We start from the raw sequence: 25,612 nt of genomic DNA, 5'->3' as shown, positions 1-25,612 counted from the left end.
AGTGTAGGTGTCAAGTAGGCAGTCCCACCCACCCTCTGCCATAACTACCCTGCCATTTTCCAACTCTGGAACACTTTTAGTATCATCTATGTACTTTGCACTTGGGCCCAGGCTACAGTACTCCTGAGGAAAGATCCAGAACCATGAAAATCTGACTCACCGGAAGTGTGGCAGAGAAGGCTCACTGCCCACCAAAGATCTGTAATCCTCTTTCTTAGAAACCAGTTTTAGCTATGAAGCAGCTGCTCAGACAGCTTTAAAGACAAGGGAATATGAGCATAGGTGAGGTATAATTCTTTCGGGAAGAGGTGGTTAAGACGTGAGCCTACTTTCTTTATATTCTCTCTTTTCCCTCCTGACAGTTTGATGCAGATAAATAGGGCGACTTTGGAAACCACCTGTTGAAAATGATGGAGACACAAGTGCAAGAGCCCAAGTCCCCAAATCACTGCCTGGAGGAAAGCTGACCAGGAATGACCTTTTTGGAATTTACAAAATGAAGAAAGAAGCTTCAACTTATTAAACCACTGAAATTTAAGAGCTTATTTGTCATAGCCATTAGCATACCTTAACATACTTAATTAACATCCATTTCCCATTGGACTTTGATTGTTGCTTAAATATCTTTTGTATCAGGAGTTATAGTGGGACCTGATTTATATATTTTTGTAGGAACTCTGGGACATCTAGACAAACCATTTAGTCCTTTTATGGTCAATGCCATAAGAATTGATGGAAACTGAGAGTAAGGTTCCTGGATGCCTAGGTTTACTATCTACATTAAAAAATGATTAACACTGCCAAGAACATTGCTCAGAGGTAGGAGGAAATTTCAAGTTCTATCACGAGGGGGTATATCACAAATATCCCTCACCCAGACTCAGTCTGTAGGAGAATTTGGTCAAAGACAGAAGGGGCTAGATGTTTTTAGACAGCTAGGCTCCCTTTCAGGGATCAAATGAAATATGATTGCTTAGAGGTTGGATTATCTAAATTGGACTACAAGATGTGACACTTCCTGTGGAAATGTTCATTCACTTGGAGTGAAGAGAACTGCAGATCTCAGTGGTGGGGTTGTTGATGAGAAACTGGATGCAGCAGGAGCCTCTAGCAGGATGGAAACTGAGAGCTGTGACCAGAGCAGTACTGTAGTAGAATCAACATGGTGGTGACCATCCAGGAAGGAAATCGGAGCTAGCACTGGTGGGTAGTGGTCAGCGTGTAACAACAGGAAAGTAAGGCCAAGAAAAACAGCAACACAAGGAAGGTCAACCAGAACCTCCGGGGTGTATTGTCCCCTGTGTCCTGACTGCCATCTTATAGTTCCTTATCAGAGATGGTCGGAGCCAATGGAAGAGGGAAAGAGAACGGTTAGAAGGAAAACCACTTTTATGGAGCAAAAAACTAAAAATATGTGGCCATGTTTTTTCTAGAATTGTAATATAAATCCTCTGGGTTTTTTTTTTGTTTTCATCTTTTCCCCCCTTTTAGAGGCAGAGGTTATGCATTTTCTAGAGCCATCTGCTCGGTTTCTAAGGTAGTGTTCACAGCAGCCATCCTATGACTTCTTGTTGTAGAATGTAGAGATGGCATAGCTCCACACCTGTCACTTGACCCACCCTTGGATAACCTCCCATCCCACTTGACCTAGGTGGAAGGCATTCTGTGTAACCCCAACGTATTTCTCCTCAGATTATTTCTGTCTATAACCATATTCTCATATGGCACTCTTAGCTCTCGTGGACATACTTCTCTTATTTCCCTTCTCTGTCTTCCTCTTGGACTTTGTCCCTCCATTATACCCTGTCACTAACTACCTTTTCTTAACTTTAAAACGCTTGATGACCCGAAATCAGTTTTGCTTGACTCTGGTGCCCACTCATCTATCATCCTATTTTTCTTCCTATTTACTTTCTTATTGTGCTTATTCTCTATTTTTTCTTTCCAGAATATAAATTCCACAAGGCAGCAACATTTGTCTGCTTTTTTCACCTCATTGTAAAAGTGCAGAATACGTGGTCTATAAATATTTGTTTCTTTAGTAGCCACAACTCTATAAGGTAAATAAGTTTTAAATCCTCATTTTATGAATAAGGAAATTGAGACACAAAAATGTTAGGACACACAGCAGGTAGATGGAGGACCCATCATTTGAATTGGCAGTGGATTCCAGATTCTGTATTCTTAACATTACATTGAATGTGGCACAGCAATTTATTTGAAACTACAGTATTGTTTATTTAAAAATTATCATCAGTCATACTTACAAAGGTCAATTTTGTGGATATAGTCATCAACTATTGTGTGAAATATTTTTAGGAGTCTTTATTATTCCAGGATCTGTTCATACATTTTGTCTGACGCTGTTTAGTGAACAAAGATGTGGAGAACCCTGAAGAGAGCTTTTAAAATGAATTTTGATGTAGATTTTGAGCAGTGGGAGCTAAAGTTATACAAATGGCAAGGTGTCCCCTGGAATCAGAATGAACTATGCCTGGAAAACCTGGAATTTTGGTTTTAAGTTAGAAGTGTACCACTTTGTAAAGTGCATCTCTAAGGATACATCAAACGTACATTTTGCGCTAATGCCAAATGGCCAAGTATTAAAGTATAATATTTGAACAAATGGAGACAAACACTTACTATCAGTATCATGGAATGCATTTGGATGCTGCAGGAAAAAATTAGATTTTAACCCAGATCAGTTTAATAATTATTTCAAATACATTATGAATATTTAATAGTCAAATTTTTTAAGTTTGATATTCTCATGTAGGAACAAGAATTTATCAGCACTGCCAGCTGCTCAATTGCTCCTATGCTTACTGAATCACTTCTTTGTGATACTTCGTAGGTCTTCACTTTCAATTGACCTGAGAAGAAGAGCAAGATATTTGGGGGCTACTTCATTTTTCCTTAACAATTTTTTCTCCCCTTCATATGTCTTATAATAAGTGATTATATTCACATTGATGACAATATATCATGAATGTTACATATGATTTAGAATTTTTCTTTTTTTGTCACATTTGAAGTGGCCAGCTTTGACATTCCCCTCTATTTGTTTTGGTGAGTTCCTTATAGAACTTGCTCTTTAAAATGTAGTGGCCTAAATGAAATAAAATAATTCAATTCAGCCATCAAAGGTCATTTTGTTTAACACAATGAGTGACACTGTATCAAGCAATTTTACAAAAATGATCGCTTTGATACAATCTAATCTATTATTCTGCCTTATATTCTGCCCATATATTAATTACTTAATTTATGAGATGTTTCTTGGATGAAAAATTATGTTTTCCATAAAGTCATCTGTATAATGTACTCTCAATATTTATATTGACTATCAAACTATTTCTCTACTTATTTAAATGTTTAAAAAATTTTAATATACAATCAATAGCTTTAACAGTCACCAATAATCACAGGGTGTATTTGTGATAATACCTGTATGAGATATATATATATATATATATATATATATTCTTCAACTGACTGATAGGATCTTAGTATAAAGCACACAAGCAGACTTTTCACCCTGAGTTACATCTAGAATACCTACCTTATACTTAAGAGAGAATGTTCGGTAGTGCCTATAAATCTGAATGACATTCTTTTTAGACATTACCACCACTGTTACTCTGATTATCTGTGATTAGATATGGCCTTCAGGAATGCCAGGAATTACACTGCAAGAGACATTCAGCTATCTGGCCTTCCACATGACAAAGCTGAATAGCAAATTGTGGTCAAGTACTGAGGCTACTGGTTGCATCTCTGGTAGCTACACCACTAAAATGGTATTGTAGGCTGGAGGGGTGGTTGTTCTATTGTGAAATCTAATGTGATGGTTTTCCTGGGACACGTGGGTAAGGGTAGGCAAATGCATTCCTGGCCTGGGTGCACGTGTCACATGTTAATGTGAATTGAAGGATGTCAGTTGTAAGTACGTCACCAGAGACCCACTGGGTTCTGCTCAGCGTTTTCGAAGTGCACCCTAATTGCTTGGATTATCCCTAAATGGGTTCTGGGCAAGCAGTCATCAAATATGGCTTACCATGATCCTCTTTACTTTGGGAGAAAAAAGCAATAATAGCATTAGCGAAGACGCCTTGGTTAGACATGCTCCCAAATAGTATTCAGAACCATTCTGTGATCCTTAGCAGCAGGAATGTTAGGTTCCACGCAGATAACCACTAATTTCTTCCACCTTCCCCACCAGGCTGGACACTAAAAATACCGTCTCTTCTAATCATCCCAAGAACCCATATTACTCACAAAAGATAGAAATTGCATAGCAAGCTTTACAATGACTTTAGATTACACTCTCATACAAATTCTGAAGTTTGGAATAGGGGCAGACCTGGGAGGGTTGAGAGGGCTGTGAAAAGCAGAACCCGTGAGAGAGGGAAAACATCTCCAGCAGAACCTCTGCTAATCGGTCCTCAAGTGTTACTACCTCCTGGAGGGAGTAGGCTTGATCCTCTCTTGGTACCCCATTGCGAATACACTATGGCCACAAACTAGACCTAGTAAATGGCATGATAAAGGAACAGAGTTATAGCAAAATATCTGAGCCCTCGCCTTTGGACGACCTGGAGCAGTGATCAATCAGGCCAGTGATGGAATTTCAGGTCCTGGGAGATAGGAGCTAAGGCAAAGAACACTGATCTCCAGGGGACCAGTGATCTCATTATTAGAGACCACACAGGGATTGAGTGGCAATAAATAGCAGTATGTCCGGGGGACTCAGGAATACCTGAATTATGCTTTGCCAAATATGCCTCACCTTCCTTCCCTGCCATCACTCTATCTCCACCTCTGCTCCCTGGCCCTGGCTCCCAAATTGGGAGATATAAGGTCAGGAAATGACCTGAGCGAGGGCCTGGCCTCTCAGTTCCTCAAGCTCTGTATCTGCAGTGACATGCTCCTCACTCAGTGACATTCAGCACCCTCTCCAATGGCCATCCTAGACTTTGTCATTACCCAGAACTGTTTCACCTAAAGAATAAAGAATTCAAATATGTCATTTTGTGACCACATCCTTTTGTCTTTCCAGTTTGTTCACTCTGAATGGTCTCCTGATACTGAGATCTTTTAGCAACATCATCAACCCCTCTTCAGATAGAGAGTCAGTGGTGCACATTTCAATCTTTTATCAGTATCTTAAACTGTTTGTCCCTTTGTCCTTTCAACACATGCATCTAACAAAATCCCACGCTTAAATGAATCAGGGCTCAGTTGTTCTATGCCAACAGAGTTCTGGGGAAAAACAAAAACATAAAATTAAGCAGAATGGTACCACTATAAATTTATGACACCAACTTCACCCGGGCCTTCAACTCTGACCCTCTGGAAATTCCCTCTTCAATAAGGTTGCTCTTACATTTTCTACAACATTTTTAATCCTTCTCTACCCTTCTTGAAATGCAGACCTCCCTACTTCTTCCCTCTCTTTGAGGAGGTGTGCTTACTTTTTACTTCAGTGGGAAAACAGAAGCTGTAATAAAGGATGTTTCATATACAACCAAGCAGCATCCTCATCCATTCTTTCCTTTTTCCTCCCATTAAAGGGAGATGTCCATCCTCATACCTGAGGTTACTTTCTCTGCCTGAGCTCTGAATCTCTTCCTCTATGGCTTTATCACCGAGAAACTTGGGCTACTCTCCCATCCCAGTCTCCTCTATGCCACATCTGTCTATCAGCAATTTATCCCTTAACCTGACATCCTGCTTCAGCTACTGCCTTCTATTTGTCTTTACTTTCTTTAGCAGTCAAATGTAATTTTTGTTGGTCTTTGGAATTATACTGTTTTCTATTACTATTACTTTATAAGTTTATATAAAAATTATGATTATTGTTATATATTACATATACAAACATGCTCACATTACCTAAATACAGAATGTTAAATAAATGCTTTCTCTTCCTAACCATCTCCCAAATACATACCCCAGAGATAATCACTATAAGATTGTTTGTGTATATGTGTATGCAATATATATAGATGTATAAGAATTTCTTACACAAATGGAATCCTATGATACATGCTGTCCTGCAACATGCTTTTTTCATTTTATACATTTTAGATATCTTTCCACATCAGTGCATATAAGTACACCTCACTCTTTTTAATAGCTGCATTTAACTTTAATGGCTTTTTTTTGTGTGTGTGTGGTACGCGGGCCTCTCACTGCTGTGGCCTCTCCCGTGCGGAGCACAGGCTCCGGACACGCAGGCTCAGCGGCCATGGGTCACTGGCCCAGCCGCTCCGCGGCATGTGGGATCCTACTGGACCGGGGCACGAACCCGCGTCCCCTGCATCGGCAGGCGGACTCTCAACCACTGCGCCACCAGGGAAGCCCTTTAATGGCTTTTTAATATTCACTGCTCTATCTTCAGTGCGTAGGACAGTGTCTGGCACATAGTTGGCACTGTATGAATATTCAGTGAATAAGTGAATGAATAAAGTGCACTGTTTATAAGCGCACTATAGTTGAAATGAGTCCTCTATTGATAAACATTTGAGTTATGTTCAGTTTATTGCTTTTACAGATAAACTTGGCCCAAACAGCAGTTCATACCCTTCCTGTTGAATCTTCTTGTCCGTACATCCTCCTGACTCCCCTTGACTGTGCTTCTCCATCTATTTTTGTTAAAATAGTCTCTGCTTCATGTGTGACCAGCTAAGAAATTGCCCTTGATTGGCATGCACAAGAAACCCAAAAAGAATGAGCATATGTGATATACAGAATTTGCTGGAAATTTCTGTAGTCCTACTAAGGTAGTCATTAGTGTGGTTCACCAATGATTCTGATTCTTCTCCTTCCAGACACAGAGTAGGATAGTTCTTTGTTCCCTTTAAAGGTCCCTTAAAGTGTCTTGCTTCTGCCAGTAAAAGGTGCAGTCTTAACGAGCCAGCGTGATTGTCCTGTTCCTTCCCCCTACAGCAGAAGCTTCTTCTGCCTAGGTCCCGGAGCAGAGCTCCCCCTGCCAACCCAAGATGGGTATGCAGTGATAGCAAGAAATAAATCTTGTTTGTAAAGCCCCTGAAATTTGGGGATTATTTGCTATGAAAGCCAACCTAGCTCCTCCCAACTTCCCTGTGGTCCAAGGAAGGACCCCATCAAGTTCTTGCAGCTGCTTCTATTTTTATAAAGGATTTTTTAAATTGAGTTATAATTAGCATACAATATTATATTAGTTTCATGTGTGCAACATAGTGATTTAATGCTTTTATAAATTATGAAATGATCAATAAGACCAGTTATGATCCGTCATCATACAAAGTTATTACCCTTCTACTCTGTCATCTTGAGCTAATCTCTCTATAATTGTTATTTTGAGACATAGCCTTATCTCCCTCATTGTCCTCACCCTGAACCACTGCTCTCCCAGGGTATTGCATGTAGCATCTATGAAACCCTTCTTGTTTCCTACTTCCTTGCTTGGCCTGATTTGTTAGGACCATGGAGAAGTCTGCTGTCTCACTGTGGCATTTCTCTCACACCCTTACAGAGAGAAGCTCTTGGTATCAGAGGGTATGTAGCAGCATTAGGAGAACGAGCCTTCTATCACCCTTCCTTTCCATCCCCACTCAAGTCCTGAGTTGGGGTTTACTCCCATGTGTTGGAAAGAATGCATCGGGTGAGTACTTCAGCCTCTTCCTCCAAGGTCTCTGTCATTTTTCCTTGAGTAGTCTATCACAAAGGCCAGACCAAGGGCCACCTGATCAAAACAACAAAAAGTGAATTACTTCATGTGTCAAAGGCTACGTCAGTCCTTTGTAAGCTGAATCTGTCCCACATATAATAAGCCCTGCAACATGTCTGGGGTTGAAAAATTGACATAACTGCCAAGTTGATAACTTTAATCCTTTCTGTGGCTTAGCTTAACAAACTGCAAGCACATTAGAAGAGTATTTTGATTGGCTTTTTCTGCAAAACAATCCCAAAATGTAGTTGTCTAAAACAACTATATATAAGCAAGGATTCTTCTGGGCAGTTTTTCTGGTATGGCCAAAGCTCGGCTGATTTCAGTTAGACTAGCTCCCATGTGCCTGTGGTCAGTTGGTGAGTTGGCTGGAGACTGACTAGTTGCCATGGCCTCACATGTCTTCTATCAGCTGAGACAAAGAAGCTTATATCTTACATCAGCCAGCAAGTTAGCCTGGATTTATTCACCCAGTGGTGGACATAGGGTTCCAAGAACAGCAACAGGGAGATCCTAATGCACAGTGATTTGCAAGCCTCTGCTTATATCATATTTGCTATTTTTTGTCCCATTGGCCAAAGCAAATGACAAAGCAGCCCAAACTCAAGGGATGAAGAAAGCCTCTACCTCCAATGGGAGGAATTATTAAAGATATAGATATAAGGACAGAAAACACCTGTGGCCATTTGTTGCCATCTGCCACAAGAGGCTTCTTCTAAATAGCTGTCTGATCAGAGGCGGTGTACTTACTCAATCTACTCATCCCACCCCTACCAGGGCCCTTCAGAAGCCTGAGTCATGTCCTGCAACATCTCTAGTTCCCCAAATCTGCACTGGTGTCTATGGCACAAAACAGCTGTTCTGTATGGCTTGGGATAAAAGTCTGTCACTTTTGTACAAAATTATAGAAATGGTTTCCGAATCAGGAGCTCAATATTTAAAATCTGGGTAACACACCATTACTGTGTGAATTTTCAAGAGCTGGAAGAATTAGAGCATTGAGTTATTTTAATCTCGATTACTCCTTAACTTCAAGTATTAGCATTCCTGTAATATTCCATAACTTACTCACAGGTAAACATACTCCTCTCTTGTACCTGGCATTGCATTCTTGCAATGTTCTTCTTTATGGCTTCCAGATTCTAAGGTATACTTAAAAAAGATCAAATACAGGGCTTCCCTGGTGGCGCAGTGGTTGAGAGTCTGCCTGCTGATGCGGAGGACACGGGTTCGTGCCCCGGTCCGGGAAGAGGCACAACAGTGAGAGGCCCGCGTACCGCAAAAAAAAAAAAAAAAAAAAGTCAAATACAATCACTAGAATTATGAAAACACGAACACATATTTTATTTTAATATTTATTAACATCCACATTGCGGAAAATCTGGAATTGCTTTGTATAATATGACAGTTATTAGCTATATATATATATATATATATATATATATATATACTGCATTTTGAAGATATGGTATGAAGAAAAGAATGTTAAATATAACACTAATAACTTTTACATTGATTACATGTCAAAATGAGAATATTTCAAAAACTTGGGTTAAATAAAATATATTATTGAAATTAATTTCAAATTTTTACTTTTTAAATGTAGCTAGTGAAAATTACACACTTTTACCTCTCAGAATTTATTCCAGAAATTTACAGAAAAATAAAGTTTAAATGGTTATATTAATATCAGACAAATTATGTTTGAATGTATTTGAGAACAAAGAACATAATGAAAGATAAAGAAGTTTATTGCATAATAATAAAAGAATCAATTTATCAAGAATACATACAAATTCTAAACATTTATGCCCCTACTAACAGTACTTCAAAATACATGAAGCAAAAACTAAAAGCTGCAAGGAATAATAGACAAACCTACAATGAGAATTTTGATACACTTTCTCCCAATAAGTGATAGAAAAAGTAGAGAGCAAATCAGCAAGGAAAGAGAAGACTGGAACCATATTAGCAACCAACTTTACCTAACTGACATTTATAGGAAGTGCCTCTCAGCAGCAAAACACACAATCTTTACAAGAACACATGGAACATTTAGCAAGTGTCACATTCTAAGCCACAAAATATGTATCAATAAAATTGATAAATCCAAGGCAGACTGGTCAGGAAGCAAAAAGAGAGACGATATGAATTATCAGCATCAGGAATGAGCATCACTACAGATTCTACAGCTATTCAAAGGATAATAAGAAAGACCCAACTGTAAAAGTTAGTAAGGTAAAAGATACTGTATTTTGTGCAAGTGTGGCAAGAACTCTCTTGCATAGTGAAGTATGTTGATACTGTAACTTCTTTCTTGAGTGTGTATCCAAGAGAAAGCCTCAATAAATTTTCTCTTTGTTTCTTTGTCACTCCAGTTTTTCAATCTCCAAAGACAATTTATGTAACTCCAGGAATGCTTTTGAGTCCTGGGGACTTGAAATACACTGTATGAGTTTTTGGCCTTTCAAGACTATCTCACAATCTTCAGTGCCTACCTGAAAGAAGAAACCAAAAGTGTGATTTCAGAAAGTTTCCCCATTCTTGTAAAGGGTGTGCTTCTTCAGGAAGTCTTGTGGCAGAAGGAAGACTGGAACATGAAGGATAACCCCAGGACTTATTGATGGGCATGAAACTCCGGAAAAATACTTTGGATCCTAGCAAAATATTTCCCTAAGAGGTGAATCCATATCTGTACTTAAGTAATAATCAGTATCAGTGTCAAGCATAGAGAGAGTGTAAGCGGCAAGGGAATCCCAAAAAAACATCCAAAAGAGCAACGAGTATGTTAGTTCTGCTGACCAACCAGAAATGGAGCAAAAGCACATCATTTATTGGAGAAAAAACCAAAGGCTAGATATCTGGTGAATAAGACTTTCATGTTCACATACCTGGAAGGACCTGTTATAAGGTGGAAAGAGCCAGTAAACACTTTATAAATTAACCCCACAACTGAGATAGTCCTTTAGGACATATTATTTCCTTCCTATTTTATGAGCCATCTTATTTTCCTATTATTTATTTTGAGGTGTCATATGACATAAAATTCATTGAATATTATTCACCTTCTCACACTTGGGCACATCCAGACTCCGAGATTTTTTCTCTGAGCAAGAGATATTCTGAGAACCAACCATCTTATAGCCAGGGTCACACTTGATGGTGACAGTTTCAGGGCTGATCCTTCTCCACAGACAGCTTTCCATTTATTATTTCTGGTTTTAGGCACAGAGCTGTAATCAAGACACATTTTCTTAGCATCTTGAGTGTCTCAGAGAGAACACATTTTAACACTGATAATATCATTAAAAAGCGGTTAAAAATATTGCTGAATTCTATCTTTTCTTTCTACACTATGATCCACGATGACTACTACTTCTACCAATGCTGGCAACTATCTGAGCTCTGGCTGCAGTCGCCTACATGCCGAACACATTACACACATTATTTCATGTAAGCTTTCAGCAACTCTGTGAGGGAGGCACCATGGCTATCTCCATCTTAGAGATGAGGCAACTGAGACACAGAGAAGCTTAATGCTTTGCCCCAAGTCGCACAGCAGCTTTTAAGTGGCAGAGCCAGAGTGAAAACCCAGGGGTTGTTCTGAGCTCTTTATTTCTGCACTAAAGGACCCCTCTTCTGGCCTCAGTTTTCCCCTTTGTAAAATGAAAACAGTGACAGCAGCTCAGCTTCTGGAGTTATTATGAGTGAAATGATGTAAGTAACCTTTAGGAACATTTGCCTTATTCTGCTATAATAGCTGCTCTCCCAATAAAGAGGTCAACCCCATCGGTCAACTCTCCCATGAAAGGTTCCAGGCTGTATAAGAATCTGAGGATGCTCTTTCTTGGATATTTGGAATTAAACCACAGTGGACCTCTGTCAGGCTCAAGCACATGCTCATGACAACTCTACCTCTGCCTGGGAGGACGCTTTCTCTCAGAATCACTTCTGAACCACTCCACAGTTGTTCTATCAGCTTAGTGCTATTCTGTCCCAGGGAACTGGGATTACCTTTACCCTGAGGAGCCAGTGATGACCATTGTAAAAGAGTGCAGGACATTTTAGCCTCTCCAACCAGAATATATCCTTTCTGACATTCATACTCGACCACAGCATTGAATAATTTTTGTTCACTAGTATATCTAAAGTGTCCATGTTTAATTCCACATGATGAACTGCAACCTTTGAGGGTGAAAGAGAGAGTGAAGAAGAGAGTGTTTTTTCTGACTCATTAAACAAAACAGCATTCAACTAAGGTGATCTATTGGAAGACTTTCATCCTTCCCAATCAATTTCATTGCCCATAAGATAACTTGGAATAATTCACAAAGTAGGAGTGTGCCCTTCTATTACCATGTGCCTGGAAATTAAGGAAAGTGGGTATATGTATGGGTATATGGGGGAAAGAGAACTTGTATAGAACTATTTTTTCAATAAATTTAAATATTTAATGGAATGTGTGTATAAGCATTTACTATAGTGTGTCAGGCAATACTTTAACTCATTTAATTCTCCTAAACAATCTTATGAGGTAGGCATCATTATTATCCGAGTTTTATAGATGAGGAAACATAAAGAGGTGAAGTAGCTTGACCAAGGTCACACAATGAGGGAGGGGCTGACTCAGTGCAGTTCTGCTCCACACAGACCATGCTCTTGGCAATATGCTGCCTCAGTTGAGAGAATGGGCTACTTGGGGACCATGGAGGACCTTCCATAATAAAGCTTAGAGTCAGAAATGGAGGAGTCTTTTTTTTTTAACTTAAGTTACTAAAGAAACATTTGTGATCAAGAGACATTGTTCTGTGAAAACTTATAAGGGCTGTGGAAATCCAGAAACCTCAAGTACCTCCTTATCCACCAATCCCAAGAGTACTCTGTGTTTTTGAAATTTTTTTTTGAATTTTTATAGAAGAGAATCTAGTAAACTTTTTTTAATTACTTGGATAATGAAATAAGAATTAGTCAATATCAAAGACATTATATCAAATGTCATAAAACCTTGTTGGAGAATTTTCATACATTGGTAAATACAGATAATTTTAAGGAAAGAGATTTTAAGGAAGATGTCTTATTGGGACTGGAAAAACTTTCATAGTTTTGCATCTTCTATAAATAAAAGATTAAAGCCATATAGTAACCCTGGGATTTTCTCACTGAAACTTCTTCCTGGATTTTCCCATTGAAAACTCATGCTCAGAAAGCATTCTCCTGTCTGCCCTATGTTCCCACATCTGTATCTTTACTTACACAGTCTTTTCTCCTGACCATCCCTTTGATCCCCCTCCCCATCTAATTCAGTTCCCTCCTTTTTTGTTCTTTGTGATGTTCTTGGACCCAATTTAAATGGGGGTGTCCCCACACTTCCAACAAGCAATTCTTCAGACACTAGCTGGGTATCTTACAATTTAACTCAATTCTGACACTATCTACCCAGAGATAGTGTCAGACCCCACAAGTTAAGGGTTCAGTCCTACCAGACTTCTTCCCCCAATACCCGCTTCAGATGCCAGTCACAAGCCTAGGTTATCACCTGTGCTTCTGACTGACTGGCTATAGATTAGAGGTTCCAACAGCCTCCTCCTTGGACTTCAGAAGCCAGTCTCAAGTTTAGGTTGTTACCTGCATTTCTAACCAACTGGCTATAAATCAGAGTTTCCCACAACCCCCTCCTTGGGTTCAATTAATTTGCTAGAGCAGCTCACAGAAATCAGAGAAATATTTTACTTGCTAGATTCAGGAACAGCCAAATGGAAGAGATGCAGAGGGCAAGGTGTGTGGGAGGGGCACAGAGCTTCCATGCCCTCTCCAGGCACCACTCTCCCTGCACCTCCACGTATTCACCAATACAGAAGCTCTCTGAGTCCCATCTTTTTGGGGTTTTATGGAGGCTTTATTACATAGGCATGATTACTTAAATCAATTTCCATTAGCAATTGATTCAACCTCCAGCCACCATCCTTAGGTGGTGTCCCAAAGTTAGGTCATTAATATAACAAAAGACACCTTTGTTGTCCTCATTACTTAGGATATTATCAGGGTTTTGGGAGCTGTGAGCCAGGAACCATGGATGAAGACAAAATACATATTTTCTGAATGACCAAAAAATATTTTTTTCTTATAAATCACATTATTGTACCTGTGAACATACCTGACTACCCCTGGCACACAACAATCTTTGGTTTCTCTGAACTGTATAACTCTTGTCAGTAATAACAGGAGTATCTATCTATGTACTGTGTCAAGCACTTCACTTAAAATATTCCATTTAATTCTGAAAAAAATAACTTATTTGTGTCATTATCATCCTCACTTACAGATGAAGAAACAGACTAACTTAATCAATAAAGTATAAGTAGAAAGACTAAGCAAATAAATCACACAAGGTCATTCAATGAATGAAGTATGTCAGGTATGCCTCCAAAATCTGTGCTCTTAATGACATTCTATTTTCTGTCTCACTGATTTGGCAGTTATATTGTGGTGTGTGTGTGTGTGTGTCTGTGTCTGTGTCTGTGTCAGCAGATAGATGGACAGATCTGTATCTGTGTCAACAGATAGATAAATTGATGGACAGATCTTTATTTTAACTTTTGCATCTTGAGAGCAGGGAGCACATTTCATACCTCTCCATGCCACAGACATGTTCCTCTGAAAAGGGTAGTTCCAAAATACATATTTGTGCGAAGGTGATGTTGTTACTTATACAGAAAGTCTAGAGCTCAAGTATGGCCTTTTCTGAGCCTCATATGACGTCAATTTTTATTAACACAATAGACATAAGATAGTTGTTCTTATGTCTAAACTCCATGGAGAACATAAGGAGCACACTTGCATCTCATTAGGATACTAAGGCATAACATATAAATAGTTAAGTCAAAATACCAGGCAGAGTATGGCAAATGTCAAAAGAAAGCAGAAAATATGTACTATAGGAAGAGAGAGAAAGAATACCATGAGTTAAATATGCCAGGAAAATGCCTCCTAGGGAGAGGAATTGGAATTGGATTAGGTAACTGCACTGGTGGGAGGCATTTTATATTGGGGGAGAATTATGTTAGCAAGGGTGAGAGGGAGAAAAACACATGGAAATATTTATGGTTGGTTAATAGGCTAATTTGACTAGAGACTCATATGGGGGAGAAGTGTGAGAGATAGGCTATAAAGTTGGGATCTGAGTATGACAGGTTTTAAACAACAGACTGAGTGAAAGACATAATTCCATAAACAATCAAGGAATTATTAAGGGAATGAAAAGGAAGGAGTTTATCCAAAAAATAATTGAGTAGCTCACAAGATTTCTTGACAAATGATATGTGGCATTTCTTCACTGACTTAGTCAAAATGGAAAAAGAAATTCAAAGATGAACATGGAAGATTGGTAGAATAAATACACCACACACACACACACACACACACGAGAATGTGATTACTTACTAAATAAGTAAAAATATCATCAGGTCCAATTCTCAGTCAAACACTTGAAGAAGTTTATAATCCTATATTGACTCTTTTGCCTAACTTTCAGCCTTTTCTATATTTTGATCTTTTTGCAGAAGAAGCCTCCAAAATAAAGGTACCTCCATATCCTCCTTAGAAATTAACTCAGATTTAAAAAATCATATTAAAAAAAAGGAAGGGATCTATATGTTAAAAGAGACTTAAGAGATGTATCAAACAATTGTGATGTGTAGACCATATTTGGATTCTAATTTGAACAAATAAACAGTTACAAAAACATTTATAAATAAGACAATCAGGAAAAGTTGAACACTAACTAGATACTTGATATTATAGAATTATTATTTAATTTTATATATGATAATGGTTTGTGATTATTTTTTAAAAAGAATGATTTTAAAGATACATACTAAAATCTTCAGAAGTAAAAGGATTTCCTTCTAAATAGCTTAGAGTGGGCAAAATGGATGTGAATATGGATAAAACAAGAATGGCCCTGAGTTGATAATTGCTGAAGCTGGGTAATAAGTATACGGAGCTTTGTATATGTTTTAAATTATCCATAGGAAAAAAAGAAATCATATTTTCTAATTTAAAAAATCACCTTTAATGCATGGATGTTCATTTATATAAAATATAAAAATGTTCTAGTCACATTTCCCCATGGAGTCCTACAGGTATTATCAAATCTTCTCAATGCTGATTAATTTATGAACATTACCAAACTGCAAAAAATAAAACTTTACATTTATCAAATATCATTTACAGAAAGCTTTTTTACATATAACTTACAACTTTAGACTCTAGTTAATTTTCTCAGAATTAGTGGTAACAGTTCCAGTTTCATTTTTGCTTAATAGATAGTAAAAATATGACAATTGATTAGAAATAAAAAATCACTGAGGATAATAAACTAATTTAAAAATTATAAGCATTTGTGAGCTCATATTGATATGTAAGAAAGTGAAGTTACTTGCAATTCATTCTCTTTTTTTTAATTGAAGGATAATCGACCTCAACATTATGTTAGTTCCAGGTGCACAACATATTTCTTTATATTACAAAATGCTCACCATGATAAATCTAGTTACCATCTGTCACCATACAAGGTTATTACAATATTGTTGACTACATTCCCTATGCTGTACATTTCATCCCCACAATTCATTATCTGTTTACTAGAGCAGACCCCGAGGAATTCATACAAAACAGCTGTTTTGTTTTTCTCTAGTAATAATAATAGTATAAACCTAAAAGTATTAAAACTCTTTGTCAAGAAGAAGGGTATATGGGGTTATATGTATGCATATAACTGATTCACTTTGTTGTACAGCAGAAACTAACACAACACTGTAAAGCAATTATACTCCAATAAAGACGTATAAAAAAATGGCATCTCTTTTATACAATTATGCTTTGTCAGGGATTATTTATAGCACTGTGAAAATTAGAGAACATAGTATTCCTTTTGACTTTCAGAAAAATTGTTAAGCATCAAATTGCATGTCAAGGGAAAAATGATCTCATGGAAAAATTAACAGTTCTCACTATTTTCCACTGCCTCCTCACAGCCTTCACTCCCAAATACATAGAGGAGAGGTAGTCATTACCCTCCAATAAAATAAAACTAGCATGAAAACTAAAACCATGCCTTACCTCCTTTGATGCAATAAGTACGCTGCTGAAAGGGGGACATTTTAAATACGTTGAAAGAACTAGAGAATTTGCTTTCCAAATGGAAACTCGTGGTAAATGCTTTCTGAAAGAAGTGAGGATTATGGAGGTGACTATCCAGAACCTGATATGTGTGGGTTATTAACTGGGATTTTCTCATACTGTCTGTCCTTAAAGCTGGGGTCACCTCTAAAAAGGCCAAGTCTATTTTATGACTTCAAAATCTCTCAGTTTATCCATGAACATTCTCTGTAGACATTTTCTCCTCCTTAGCTGTCATTTATGTGATTTTCAGAAACAGTAAAATTTTCATCTTACCAGGAAATTGAAAATATACTGAACCAAAGTAAGAACGAATGTCTCTGTCTGGGACCATCCATTTAAACGTCAAGAGCGTACTCCACACTACAGCAAATGTACGAGGGAAGAAAGGCAAACTCAAGCTTTGAGAATCCTCAAGTAAGGAAGAAGTTTCTTTTAAAAATGTAGCTAAGGCAATGGGTAAATATTACAGACTTGCTCATATTTCTTAAGTACTGAGAAAACAAGGGATATCGAGACTTTCTCTAATGCGAATTTTAAGAAGTTTTGTGCAAGAAGTAAAAGAAGTCTCTCCTGGAGACCTGGAAGATCCTGTATCCAAGGAAGGTTGAGATCAGGTGCTGGGGTGATTTATTGTGTGGAAAGAGCACCTGTGAAACTGTTGGCACTAATCCTAGAACCTGAAAGCTGAATCTCTCCCATGAATCCTGATTCAAATATGTGAATGCTTAATGGTGGCTTTGTTTGTAATCTTGCAGTTGTAAAAACTGCAAACAACCAAACAACCAAAATGTCCTTCAGTCTGTGGTTCAGAATAATTCTCATTAATAAAAAGGAATGAACTATTGATACACACAACAGTATGGTTGAATCCCAAATGCATTCTGCCAAGTCCAAAGGCTATATACTGTATGATTCCATTTATATGGCATTCTGAAAAAGCAAAACTTCAGGGACAGGAAACAGATTTGTGGTTGTCAGAGGTTGGGGCTGAGGGAAGGGATTGACTATAAAGGAGCATGGGAGAACTTTTTGGGGTAACGGAACTGTTCTATATTCTGATTATAGTGGTAGTTATATAATTGTATGCATTTGTCAAATCTTGAAAAACTGTATAGTAAAAAAAAGTGAATTTTACTGCATGTAAATTATATCTTAATAAAAATAGTAACAACCTACTCCATTAAAAATGAAATGATAAATAAGCTAAAAAAATAAAATGCTTTGAAAATATTTTGGAATTCAATTGTTCCATTAATAAAATGGAAGTCAATAAACAATTTATTATACTATTGATAAAGCAATTTGTTAATTGAAATTAACATTAATAAAACAAATTATTATACCTCCCACAAAGTAGTGTAAATTACTTCAATTTGATCATACTTTTAAAATTCTTTTTTTAATTTTTTTATACAGCAGGTTCTTATTAGTCATCAATTTTATACACATCACTGTATACATGTCAATCCCAATCGCCCAATTCATCACACCTCCACCCCCACCCCCTCATGGCTTTCCCGCCTTGGTGTCCATATGTTTGTTCTCTACATCTGTGTCTCAATTTCTGCCCTGCAAACCGGTTCATCTGTACCATTTTTGTAGGTTCCACATATATGCGTTAATATACGATATTTGTTTTTCTCTTTCTGACTTACTTCACTCTGTATGACAGTCTCTAGATCCATCCACGTCTCAACAAATGACCCAATTTCGTTCCTTTTTACGGCTGAGTAATATTCCATTGTATATATGTACCACATCTTCTTTAGCCATTTGTCTGTCGATGGGCACTTAGGTTGCTTCCATGACCTGGCTATTGTAAATAGTGCTTCAATGAACATTGGGGTGCATGTGTCTTTTTGAATTATGGTTTTCTCTGGGTATATGCCGAGTAGTGGGATTGCTGGATCATATGGTAATTCTATTTTTAGTTTTTTAGGGAACCTCCGTACTGTTCTCCATAGTGGCTGTATCAATTTACATTCCCACAAACAGTGCAAGAGGGTTCCCTTTTCTCCACGCCCACTCCAGCATTTGTTGTTTGTAGATTTTCTGATGAAGCCCATTCTAAATGGTGTGAGGTGATACCTCACTGTAGTTTTGATTTGTATTTCTCTAATAATTAGTGATGTTGAGCAGCTTTTCACGTGCTTCTTTGCCATCTGTATGTCCTCTTTGGAGAAATGTCTATTTAGGTCTTCTGCCCATTTTTGGATTGGGTTGTTTCTTTCTTTAATATTGAGCTGCATGAGCTGTTTATATATTTTGGAGATTAATGTTTTGTCCGTTGATTCGTTTGCAAATATTTTCTCCCATTCTGAGGAATGAGTACATTTGTGTAATATGGAATGAGTGCATTTGCAATTGACTGGTCTATAAACTACCGTCTCTCCATTAACTGAGAACTTCTCTAATTGCTTTCCTGGGGCCCTGAGAACCAGCAAGTACTTTACTCACCATGTAGGCTGGCGGGGCAGAGGAGCATGGTCAGAATCCCAAAGAGGTACAGAACTGGGGACTTGCTCCCTAACAAAGCCCTCATGGTGAATGTTGACAACCAATCGTGCACCAACCGAAGCTCAAAAATCTCAGATGTCACCCAAAATATCTGGAAGGAAGAGAGTGAACTAGCAGCAGCACTCTCCAAACTGGAGTTCAGTTGCATAACAGTCAGCAAAGCCCCAGGGTAAAATACAGGTCAGTACTGAACTCTGAGTTCGGAAGAAACTGGGCAGAAGAGGGCAGAATTAGGGCTGAGTCAAAAAGTGCACTAGAAATCTCAATGTTGCTGACTTTTTAAAAAATGCACAACGTGAGAACTGTGAGTTAAATTTTATTGGGGGCAAAATGAGGACTGTAGCCTGGGAGACAGCATTTCAGATAGCTCTGAGAAACTGCTCGAACGAGGTGGGGGGGAAGGTCAGTATATATGTGATTTTGGTGAAGAGGGAATACATGCAATCAAACACATATTTTTGCAGGAGGTCTTGTGAGGGTTACTGCTAGTCACGAGGAGCAGATGTCACCATGAGGGAATTTAGTGCTTTTCTAGATATGAGGAGATACAAGAATTGGTCTCATAAAATCAGCTCCTAAAAATATCTAACTATCTGAAGACCTGTTCTCCCAGTTTTTCCCAGAGCACAGAGTGCCTCATTTCTGCTCTCCACCCTGAACTCCTTTCAAGGGGTGTTGAAAGTTAGCAGCTGCAGTGGCACCTGACAATCTTTGTAGAGGTAGATGGCAAGTGCCCATGGCAAGTGCCAACTTGTAGTTGACAATGCTATCATCAAGATTTGATGCCAGGAGCAAGTAGACTTTTGGAACTCTGAGAGTATTTAGAAGTGTAACCCTGATCTTTTCTTTTTGTGCTAGGAGTGATGCCAAAGGCTCAACTTCTCTGTACACTGGTGCCGAATTGAATCTCGGAGACAGAGTTTTGGGTGAAGTAGAAAAGGATAGCTTGCCAGGCAAAGGGGACACAGCAGCCTCCTGCATTGAAAAACTATGTGTCTCAACTTGGAGAGGACCGTGAGAAGTTTTATTGTAATGGTTCAAAGAGGGCATGATCAGCTCATGGACATTCTTCTGATGGGTTGGTTGGTGAGGTACGTAGGAGTCAGCATCATCAACTTTCATGTTCCAACTGGTCTCGAGTCTACATACTTGTGGGAAGCATACCTTTCATTAACTTCTCCCATCTGGAGGAGGTTTCAGTAGCTGCAAAACAGCTCAAAGGTATTTTTGTGTGTATCCATTGATGGGGAGCCAGGACCTTGCCCCAAGGCCGCACTACTTTTTCTCTTGACTGTTTGTTTCTCCGTGGTCTTGGATCCCTTTCCTTCCCTAATTAACAACTGCTTGAATCTGCCCGTTGGAACTCAGGGAAGGTCATGGAGGCTGAATGAAGCCTATTTCCTTGTAATCAAAGAAATGAGGGACAAAGAAAGGCTTTGTGTCCAGGAGTCCCATGGGGCCCTACCTGGGTATCAGGAGTGGGAAATTGCTATCTTGAAATGTAAATAATTAATTTCCAAGTAAAAAGATAAACAAATGATTTTATTTTTAAGCAGTTTGGTTCAGAGTGGGAGGTTTCAGCAACTTTCAAAGCAAAACTTGAGTTCGGTCAAGCTAAGCATTAAGTCCAGTTGAGTTTGGAAATTAGTGTGCGAGGAAGCCATTCCTGAGAAGCACTGCCTATTAGGAAAAGTTGTGACTTTGGTTATGAGTTTAGGCTGCCAACAGCAGGATGAAATTAAAACACAAACAGAACAAACACTGATGGAGAAAGTTGTTTCCTTCCTGAAGTTCTAAAGCCTAGTGGGGAAAGAGAGGCATGAAAAGAATCAGGAATATAGATGGGCCTGAAAAAATTACTCAGACAATATTTGAGTGGGATATTCCTTCTTGTTATTCTTGATTTACTTAAGACACCTAATGAGTCACCCTTTGGTGCCATTCTAATCCATTAGAAGAGGGAAGAGTGGTGCCTGAAACACTGAAAAAGCATGCACCAGACTTTGAAGTGGTTGGAAGTGGTTAAATAAGACGAACATTCTTGAAGACCTTAAGAATATTCAGAATGTATTCCGTCAGCCAAAAAATACATCCAGTCCTGTGTTATATCTCTGACAAAAGCAGCAAAAGACAAGTGTTTACATGCATAATTTTTATCTTTAACGGGAAGTAATAATTGAAAATATGCCGATGTTTATTAAAAGAAAACAATGAGTTTTGGCAAATGCCTGTAAACGACCTTCCTAACAAGCTTAGCTGCAGACTGTTGTAAGAGTTCAAAATCCAAAGTGCTGACTCTCACCAGAGATAACTGAGTAAATTATGGCGTAATATTGATCATAACGTAACCAAATTTCAACCTTCCCAGAGAGGAAGGAAAGCAAATAAATCCACCATGAATTTGCTTTAATTTAGAAAGAGAATTCAAGGTACTACTGAATATTATTTAGAAAAAAAGGAATTTAAAACATTCACTAGAAGACAATTTTGAATTATCCCTTCTATCTATTAAGCACCTATTATGTTCTAAGCACTTTCCATAAACAATTCTATTTAATCTTACAACAATCCTATAATTTTTTTATCCCCTTCTTGAAAAATGTTAAGTAACACTTGCCAAAAATTTTACAAGCAATAAATGGATGAACCAAGATCTGAGCCAGATATGTGCTTTCCACTATAACTTAGTACTTTTTAAATAATGTAAATAATTGTCAAAGAAAAATAGATAACTAGGTAGACATGATGAAGGTAAGGAAATGGGGTTAAGATCTAGAAAGCAAAAGCACTGTCTCTCTCCTCCAATCAAGTAAGGACATAATCAAGAGCTCATTCATACATATCAATGAGTGATATTGATATTGATACAACCCACTCATCTTATTCTCATTTTTATACCTGTGTGTGAATATATTCAGTTCTATACAGTTTTATCACATATGTAGGTTTGTGCATCCACTGCAACAATCAAAATACAGAAAAATTCCATCATCACAAGGAATTTTTATAACCACACCCACATCCCTCCTGGTTATCTCCTCATCCCTCACCCCTGGAAACCACTAATCTGGTTTCCATTTCAAAAATTTTGTCACTTTAAAAGTGTTATATAAACAGAATGACATAGTATGTAACCTTTGGGTATTCGATGTTTTTTTCATTCAGCATAATTGCTTTGACATCCATTCAAGTTTTTGTGTGTGTCAATAGTCTGTTCTTTTTAACTGCTCAGTAGTATTCCATGGTATGGATGTACCACAGTGTTCAACCATTCACCTAATGAGAGTCCCCACATCCTTGCCAGAATTTGATGTTGTCACTATTTTTTATTTTAGCCATTCTAATAGGTGTGTAGTGATAGCTTGTGGTCTTAATTTGCATTTCCCATATAGCTAATGATGTTGAACATCTTTTCATGTGTTTATTTGCCACTTATAGATGATCTTCAGTGAGATGTTTATTCATGATTTTTGCTCATTTCCTCATTGGATTGTTTTTCACTGTTGAGTTTGGAGAGTTCTTTATTCTAGACATTAGTTTTTAGTCAGATATATGATTTAAAAATATTTTCTCACAGACTATAGCTTGTCTTTCATTCCCTTCACATGGTATTTTGCAGAGAAAAAGTTTTTCATTTTAATGAGGTCCGATTTATCACTTTTTCCTTTTATGAATATCCTCTTATGGCTTGTGGTGTCAAACCTAAAATCTTTGCCTAGCCTTATACCCCAAGATTTTCTCCTTTTTTTTTTCTAAAAGTGTTATAGTTTTACACATTACATTTAAGTCTTAGATTCCATTATGTTTTTCCTGTGTTTTTTCATAAAAGTTCTTTTGATTTTATGTTTCACATTTAAGTCCAGGTTTCATTTTGAGTTAATTTTTATATAAGGTGTGAGGTTTAGATCAAGGTTAATTTTTTGCCAATAAATGTCCAGTTTCTGTAGAACTATTTGTCAAAAAGGCTACATTTTCCCCGTTGATTTGCTATTGCCTTTATCAAAAATCAGTTGAGCATATTTGTGTGTAGATTTATTTTTAACTGTCTAGCATGAGCTGTTAATTCAACAAGTAGGTATCGAACCCCTACAATGAGCCAAGAACTCCTCTACGTGCTGAGGGTGCAGTACTATCCAAGGCAAACAAAATTTCAATACTCATAGAGCTTATTGTCTAGTAAGAAAGATAAATATATACAAAAATAAAATTTGGTGTATAACATAAGGTCAGAAAGAGAAGTACTGTGAAAATAATATAATGCAGGGTAAAGTGGTAGATAGTAATGTGTGAGGTGGGATGGGCAGCATATATTAAACAATATGTTCAAAGAAGTTCTTTCCAAATAATTGACACCTGAGTGAAGACTTGAATTAAGTATGGGAATAAACCATACAAATATCCAGGGGAAAAATTTCCCAAAAGAGATAACAACATGTCCTGTAAACTTAAAAGACTGAATATGTGTAAGAGTATGTGGAGTTCTGTTTTCAGTACAGCTGTGTAAGCTTCTATGGTTCTACTCTCCCACAGATAACTATTATGAACTCTGGACAAGATATGTAGGCAGCGAGCACCTACCTGAAGGGACTAGTGAGTGAACCAAAGTGAATACATTCTAGAAAGCAATAACTGTGAGAGGAAGGGAACAGCATAGCACGAGTTTCCATTTGTTAAGGGCATGGCGGGGGATGGCTAACAGTTTAACAGAAAACCAGCTGACTTTCTGGCCTGGAGAAACAGAAACAGAGTTTGGGGCAATAAGAGCCCTGGAAAATGAAGGGCTAAAAATTAAGAAGCCAGAGAGAGGGGGAGACCATACTCTCTGTAAACCCTGCCCCAGCCTCTGGCTGATCTCTGAATCACTTATTAATGACTGAAAACAGCCCACCTGAGGATAAAAGAACTGAACTAAGTTTTGAGCTGCTATCCAAGACAGAATTTTCAGTTCGAGTCCAACTAAGTTAATTGCCTGCTTAAACAAACAGAACCTGTCTTTTGGAGGGAATATAACAGAATTCATTAACAATGTCCAGGATACAATCCAAAATTACTCGACATATGAAGAAACTAGAAAACTTCAACCATTCTTAAGAGGAAAAAAAGTCAATAGACTATCCTCAAGATTATCCAAATGTTGAATTAGCAAACAAAATTTTTAAATAGCTACTGTAACTATGCTCAATGATGTAAAGGAATAGAAGCTTATTAATAGAAACAAGAAATCTCAGCAGAAAAACAGAAACTATATAAAACCACCAAAAGAAATTCTAGAACTCAAAAATACAATCTTTAAAATAAAAATGTTACTGGAGGAACTTAACAGCAGAATGGAAATGACAGAGGAAAGAGTCAACAAACTTGCGGATACATTAATAGAAATTATCCAATCTTAAGAAGAGAGAGAAAAAATATTGACATGTAAGAAAATAGAGTTGCAGGGGCTTATGGAACAATGAAAAGATTTAATATACATGTAGTTAGAGTCTCATAAAGAAAGAAAAGAAAAATGGGGCAGACAAATTACTTGGAAAAATAATGATCAGAAATTTCTCAAATTGGTGGAAAGAGGTATATTTAGAGATTCAAGATGTTCAGTGAAACTCAAGCAGGAGAAATATGAAGAAAACCATATCTAGGCACATTATATTCAAACAACTACAAACGAAAGATTTTTTAAAAATTGTTTTTGAAAGCATCTAGGGAAAAAACATTATTTACATACAGAAAATACATTGAATGATTGCTAACTTCTTGCCAGAAGTCACAGAAGCCAGAAGGAAGAACACAGAAGAGCATTAGATCATGTAGGGCTTGGTAGGCCCTGTTGGGACTTAGTCTGTGAAGGGAAACTAATCAAGGATTTTGAGCAGAGGAACAACCCCAACAGGTCTCCATGGCTACCAGGAAGAGCAAGAGTGGAAGCCTATTGGAGTAATCTGGACTAGAAATGATGGTGTCTCAGTCCAGGGTGATACTGGTAGATGTTATTAGAAATGACAGAATTTGAGATATATTTAGATTCTATTGTTGATCTCTATAATCATTTCTTTTTATACACTCTCAACCTTCCTTCTTTAATCTTTCTTGAACACAACTTGTTTGAAAAGACTTTCAAAAGGGAGGTGGAGAATAATGGTAAGTAAAAGAGCAAAGGACCAAAGGTCCATTTTAGGTCAAAGAATTGTTGTAATTGGAGTA

At 37.7% G+C, this 25,612-nt stretch overlaps 1 pseudogene; it reads right to left on the bottom strand.

The window, feature by feature from the left end:
• Positions 1–9,170: 9,170 nt before the first annotated feature.
• LOC111184737 (C4b-binding protein alpha chain-like) lies at positions 9,171–20,949 on the bottom strand (annotated as a pseudogene).
• Between the last annotated feature and the right edge of the window lie 4,663 nt (positions 20,950–25,612).

Source organism: Delphinapterus leucas, chromosome 1, assembly GCF_059928025.1.
Source record: "Delphinapterus leucas isolate spDelLeu-1000000601 "Yukka" chromosome 1, BTC_Dleu_Yukka2, whole genome shotgun sequence".
Classification (NCBI taxonomy): Eukaryota; Metazoa; Chordata; class Mammalia; order Artiodactyla; family Monodontidae; genus Delphinapterus; species Delphinapterus leucas.
Note: the sequence above shows the minus strand (reverse complement) of the source record. Positions and strands in the feature narration are given on the sequence as shown.